Source organism: Delphinapterus leucas, chromosome 1 (assembly GCF_059928025.1).
Source record: "Delphinapterus leucas isolate spDelLeu-1000000601 "Yukka" chromosome 1, BTC_Dleu_Yukka2, whole genome shotgun sequence".
Classification (NCBI taxonomy): Eukaryota; Metazoa; Chordata; class Mammalia; order Artiodactyla; family Monodontidae; genus Delphinapterus; species Delphinapterus leucas.
In genome coordinates, this window is record NC_143129.1 from 42696032 (window position 1) to 42703248 (window position 7217).

Genomic DNA, 7217 nt, shown 5'->3' on the forward strand with positions numbered 1-7217 from the left:
CGGTGTCCAGGGCAGGGGGCAAATTTCCTCTGATTTTTTTTTCCATTTCCTTTCCTTTTTGCTTTTCTTTTAAGTTTTAAGCTGAGAACAATATTTTAGATGGAATCTACCAGTAAGGACCCGAGTTTACAAGTGTGAGCATTTTGCTAATCAGGTAAAATTTAGCACATGTCAAATCTGAGGCATTTAGTGATACTCTACCAGAGACTATGCTGTGTGTTAATGATGCAGAAAGCCTGAGCAGGACATATAAATGACAGTAATTATTCACTTTCTTTTCATTATTTTTCTTACAAGATCTATTTGTTTTAATTTGGAGGGTTATTTCCTGTTACCGTCCCTATTTTCGCACATAGTTTGATCCTGTCACCATCATCATAAAGACAAAGGACTCCCCTAGCACCTGGGGTGCCTTCTCTCCAGTCCTGGGGCTGAGACTCTAGGGGCTTCCTCCTGCTCTCTTATCAGAAAAAAAGACTTCCCCTGACTCCACCCTCTTCTACCTAATTGATCCTGGAGCTGTGTACTCCTGGTGAGTTGTTCTGGTTGTTGGCAAACTGAATTACAGAAACTTTGAACTGGGCAGTCAGCCTAGTCAAGGACTGGATTGGGGAGATGGATACTGGAAGACAGAGGAGCCAGGAGGAGCAGATGACGGCACCAGGTGGTGGTGGGGGGTAAGAGAAGGCACAGTCTTGGAGACTATGCCCTGAGATCCTGAGTGGGATCACATGATTACAAATACCCAGTCCAGTCTCTTCCATGATGTCTGTTCCACAGAGCCGAAAGGGAGAGGAAGGCCCAGCACTGCTCTTTTCTGATTTACTTCTCTGTAGACCCCCTAGCATTATGAAAGTAGAAGGGTGTCCAGGTCTAAAAGCAATCCGAAACTCCCATTCTGATCATGTTGCCTAACTTTCCTTTGCAGAGGAAACAAAGCCTTTCATCACATAATGAAACCAAAGGCTTCTGATGCAGATTTGGTAGAACATGGTGGTATGGTATGTATCTGTTTCAAAGTGCAAATGGTGATTCAGATCTGACCACACTGTGATCTCAAGGGACTGCAGATGGGGACAGAAAGGGTTACAAGATACATTTTTAAAATCAGGCTTTTGTCCTTAGAACTCCCAATTAACAGAGAAAAAGAGTTGCCCTCTGCCGACCCCCAGCTCTCTCAGCTCCAGGAGCTGGATCTGCTTTACCCCCAATGAGATGTTGTGAACAAAATGTGGGGTTGAAAACCCCATATGAAAACCAATTTGGCCCTCTCGACTCTTCCTTCATTCTTAGTAAATTCGTCTGGTTACTTCAAATGCCCTTTGTCTGCCCTAGCTGGAGCATGAACTTGTCCCTAGCACCTGAATTTCTTAACTAGCTTTGGGGGCAGAGGAGACAACGATCCTATGGAACAGAGCTTCTCAAAGCATGGTCTACACAGAATCAAGGGTAAGGTCTGGGGATCTGCGCTTTTAATAGGCACTCTCTTCTATACACGCTAAAGTTTAAGAAGCCCTGGTATAGAACAAAGACAGGTTAGGTACAAAGTGGATGGCAGACTTCAGGGAGGGAAATAGGAGTAGGAGGCACTGGAGGCTGACAAATCACTTCCTCTGGGGAACCAGAGCTGTTCTTCTCTGGCCTACAAGACTATAGATGACACCAGAACCATGACACTAGGTGATAACTGACCACTCTTTCTATTTTCCAGGGCCACTAAGACTCATGACTCCAAGCACACATAACCTTGCCCTGGCCACCCACAAACTCAGGTTCTGGCCATTGGACACATGTCTGCCCTGGGGCCCCAGCCTTACGTTTCCTCACAGGCCGCATAGAGCTGAGCTAGCAAGGGTCTTCAAAGCTGTAGCCTTTTTTGGCTACTCCTCAATGTTTCTGCTCCCCTACTTTGTCACATGAGCTGTTGCTGAAAGAGAATGTTAACTACACCACGCAGGGACTTCCCTGGCGGTCCAGTGGTTAAGACTTCGCCTTCCAACACAGGGGGTGCGTGTTCGATCCCTGGTTGGGGAGCTAAGATCCCACATACCTCGTAGCCAAAACATAAAAAAGGAGCAATATGGTAACAAATTCAATAAAGACTTTAAAAAGGATGGTCCACATCAAAAAAAAATCTTTAGGAAAAAAAAAATAAACCTACACCACACTCTGTGTCAGATGCAGCAGAAATCTATAGAGTGAGAGGCTCTGTTAGGCCCTGATAGACTTCTAGGTCATGGCCACCCTTACCATTGAACATCCCCCACCCCAGCCCCAAAACACACACATGTCGTATCAATCCATTTAAAATAGACCCTCATCCCATGTTAAATATAACTACTTTGATGTAAAAAAATAAGGGAAATTATTTAAAATTTTTTTGAGTTTTATGATATATTCTTCATTCATCAAGCTTTATTACATTTATATACTGATATAAGTGCTAAAGAGTTGAATTGCAGTTTACAAGTTTACCTTTTAGAGGCATTTAATAAGACATTTGTTCATTTTGATTTTCCATTTTCATATTTTGGAAACAAGACTTTTTTCCCACATTGCTAACTTGTCTTGGGTCTTTGAAAGCTTTCAGGGTTTGGAGCCCAGTTTGGCAAGGAGGGATGCTTGGTGGTGGAGGTGTACAGATATTAGAAGGAGGTGATGAGAACCTGAGGTCAAAAGTAAGCCCTTTCTGTCCTCTTCCCATCTGCCAGTCTCTCTCCAGTGCTTCCTCTTGGCAGAACATAACCAGAAACCAGCTGACAAGGGAACCTGGGAAATGTGGCATATAGATTCCCAGCCCTAGGGTCTTGTGGGAAATTGGCTCCATGCAGTGGAAACCTCCAGTGTGCTCTAGGCAGGCTACAGAGGCCACAGACCAAGAAGTCTCAGACCAAATTATGGTAATCAAATCATGAAGGTTACTGAATCTATTTAAAACATACAGCTAGAACCAAGAGGAAAGAGTTGGGGTAAGTTAACGCACTTGCGATGGGTACAAGCAGGGTGAAAGGACCACACATTCTCTGAATCTTGTGTTTTGCTCCAGTAGTGCAGTTTTGAGGACCAGCATTGAGGTTAAAGGATCAGTAGGTGGAAGATGCTTGGAACCAACATATACTTGCTCTATTGGGAGATGCAAGGGCAAGTTGGTCGGGTGGCAGGTTTATGCACACAGCTCGTAAGTGTTCTTCTGGGCAGCCATCCCTTTTGTCAGCGTTTATGGGGCAGAGCATACGGGGGCCAGAATAATGTCTACCAATAGGTAGACAACTTAGGGATGACCTGGCTGTCAGCCCGAGGAGGCATGCGCTCTACACTTGGTGACTCATGACTTGATTTTTCTATTCCTTTCTACCTGTAAGTAACACTTTTGTTCGGTCCCTTCTTTTTATAATATATTCAATTTATTCTATTTTTGCATGTCTCACAGATTACAAATTTGCTCCTACTTTTAGCACATGTGACTTCTGCCTATGTCTCACAAACCACTTGCTTACTTATCACCTATAAATAGTACTGATGAAATTCACCCATCCTGTCTGCTTTCCTTGTCCTCTGTAGCAGAACTGAATATTCTCACATAATAGAGCAAACACACATTATAACCTGCATTCTAGAGAAGAGTATAGAAGCGTGGGGTTGGTACTGAGAGATGCGGGGTGAATAACTGTCACTAATCCAGTTTCATGTATTTTTTTATACAGAGAAACACTTGCCCAGCTCTATTTAATGCATAGTCTATCCTTTCCTTACTCATCTGGAATGCCATTTCTGTTATGTGTCAACACTTCCTATATGTGTGCCTGTTTCTGGGCTCCCTATTCATTGGTCACCATATGTATCCCAGGGCCTTTAGCATTGCCTCATTTACTGCAGCTTCAAATAAGTCCTGATATGGTTAGGTCAAGTGAAAACTCAAATTTTTCTCAGAAAAGTGGCCTGGCTATTCTCGGCTCTTTACTCTTCCATATAGATTAGAATTTGCTTATCAGATTCCTCCCCAGAATAACCTTTTGGATTTTGATAAAAATTTCCCTGTAGATTAATTTGGAGAGAATGGAATCTTTCATTCAGTGAAGTTGGCATAGCTCTCCATTGTTTGGTTCTTCTTTAAAGTTTATGATCTTCCCTGTAGTGGTTTAAATTCATCTTTTGTTAGATTTATTCCTAGGTAATTGACGTCCTCTAATACTGTTGTAAATAGTATCTTCTATTTAATTATTTTTGTTGCTGGTGTGTGAAATGACAGTTCATTGTTTTATATTAATCCTCTATTGAGCTACCTTGTTAAATTCTATTATTTCTAAGTATTTGTAGATTCTTTGGGGTTTTCTATGTAAATGATCATATCAACTACAAATAGTGATAATTTTATTTTTTCTTCTCCCTTTGAATTCCTTTTTCTTAAGTTAATGTACTAGCAAGAACATCTGCTACAAGAATGAAAGATGGGTGATCTTATACATTCTTACCTCATTTCAGATTTTAAAGGGTAATGTTATAATGTTTCCCCACTGAGGACTACATTTGCTTAATTTTTTTATATGTGCTATTTACATCATGCTAAAGAAATTCCCTTCTATTCCTAATTTATTAAAAGAGGTCTTTTTAAAATAATGAATGTATGATGTTTTAAAAATATCTACATCTAATTGAAGAGAAGTATAGCTTTTCCTCTTTTAATATGGGAGTTTAGTGAATTACCTTTATAGGCTTTCTAACATTAAACCAACTTTGCATTAAACCCAACTTTGTCGTGGCTTATTATCATTTTTATACACTGTAGAATTTAAGTTGCTAATGCAGTCTTCTATTTATGGCTTTTGTTTCTATATTCATAAATGAAATGGGTCTGTATTTCTTTCTTCATCATTGTGTCATTGTCTGATTTTGGTATTGGGGTTATGAAGTCCTTATAAAGTGAGCTGGAGAATATTTTCTTTTTTTATAGTCCCAGGAAGAGTTTTTGTAAGATTGGGATGATCACATTTTTAAAGATTTGTTAGAACTTTCCTATGAAATCACTTGGGCCTGATTTAGTGTGGGACCGTTGAAAAATACTATTTCCATTTTTTCTAATTGTTATGGGAGTTCTCAGTTTTAAAACATTTCCTCTTGAGTAAACTGTTATTTTCCTAGGAATTTATTTATTTACTAAAGTTTTCAAATTATTATTGATAAAATTCCTTTTATCTTGTTAATCTGTACTTTAATATTTAGAGTGTATCTTCTTTCTCGTTCATACCATCACTTTGTGAATAATTTGTTACAAAAATTTAAATTACAAAAGTTTTCAAATTGCATATATATATATATATATATATATATATATATATATATATATATTTCAAGTGGGGTTGGAGAGTATTCTTATGTTGGGATAACATCCCTCTCTTGCACTTGAGTAGGTGGGGCTGTTCCTTAGAGGGGAGTGAGCTTGGGCTGATCAACCAGTGCAAGCGCCCAAGATAATCTGTTGGAATCTTTCATAGGCCCCTTGGGATATCATTAAAGGCAAAACTGTAATGACGTTCAGTAAAGAAGCATAAAATGCAATGCTTTTTTTCTCCCTTCATTCGGCGTTGGCCCAGGACTGCCATCCCAATTTTGCTTCCTAAGAGGCAGGCTTCTCAGTAAGAGAGAAGGACATGGTGTTTCATCTAGACTTGCACATAATCCACAGCTTTTCTGTGCATTGCTATAGCTATTAAGAGCTGGTGATGTGACATGTAAGTGAGGAAAAAGCACATCACGGTGTGTTGCTATTTTGTTGTGGGAAGGAAAAAAGGTCAGGGTGTGAGGGGATAACATGCATCACATACATACTCAATGATCATCTCTGGGTGGTAGAGTTAGGGGCAAATGTCAGTTTTTCTTCTTCACGTCTGTGTGCAGCATGGACCTTATTTTATTTTACCATACCTGTGCATTACTTTTACAAACAAAAATAACAAATAAAGCTATTTTCATTGTGAAAAGGAAAAAGCTGTGGCAATTATTAATTATTATAGTTCTTTTCTTAAGATTTGTTAGGACCTGCATCGTCTGAGGGAGCAGCCACGTGATAGCCGAAAACAGCTTAGCTAAAAGAGTGGATATGTCAGTGATGAGGGCAACTTGAGTAAAGAATTTTTAAGCCCTGGGAAGCAGCTTTCTGGGAATGGGTCAGAAATCCATGGTCTGTGAATGTGAGTGTGTCTGTACTTCTGATATTGCCTCTGCTTATTTCCCTTCTGTCTCTTCTAGACTTTCAATAAATCTTCCTGCAAGTGCAGGCCTATCTCAGCTTCGCTCATGAGTGCTACCAGACAACATTTATATTTCCATTAAAGCCAGAGTACCAAAGCGGGTCCAGGCTACCCTGGGGGTGGGGGTGTAATGGATTCAAGGAAATTCCAACATGAAGGATTTATTTGGAGTAACAAAAGTGGAGCTACTTGGCAAATTGTGCTTCCTCATTTGGAAATTCTCTCTCTGGTGCTACCTAAAGGTAGGAGCAGGGAAGTAATTTCCTTCACTAGAGGGTCCAAGAATTGCCTCAAGGGGCTGGAATCATCTTGCACCCGATACTGCATGTAGTTCATGGGCCAACAGGCTGTAAAATCCAGGAACCTATCAGTCTTTGTCTTTGGAAACCCAAATGGACGGTTTTAATGACATACATTTGATGGAGGCCAAAACAGAAAGGGTGGTTATTTTTAACCTGGGGCAGGAAAATGTGGCTGGAAAGGAAACATCTGTCCCAAACTATTGACTGTTGCACTTTATATAGAGGTCTTTTCTGTCTTGAAGTCATCACATAAAGTAAGGTGGTTGGTCGGGGTCTGACTCTGGGAACATTCCTCCCTTCTCCCTTTTCCCACTGCTTATCTTCTGAGTGAGGCTTATGCCTCGAAGAGACCACCTTGGAGGCAGAAGGTGGGGGAATGGGTCAAGGACTGCCCAATTCCTGTGAATTTTTTGGACCCCTCCTAGTCTGACATCTTCATGCAAGATGGCCTGCCCTTTAGGGTACACATTTTGCAGACTCCCCAGTTGGGGGGGTCACTGGAGGTCTTGTGCTGGGAGAATCAGACCTCTGAGTGCCAGAACACTTTCCTTGGCAGTTCTGACTTCTGGTCTCTGAGCAGAGAAGTCGTTCTTTCTTTCAGGTCAGCAAAATCATTCCCTTTCGTTCAAGACATGGCAGCCTCCTGTGTGTCTGGCTGGGGAAGGAA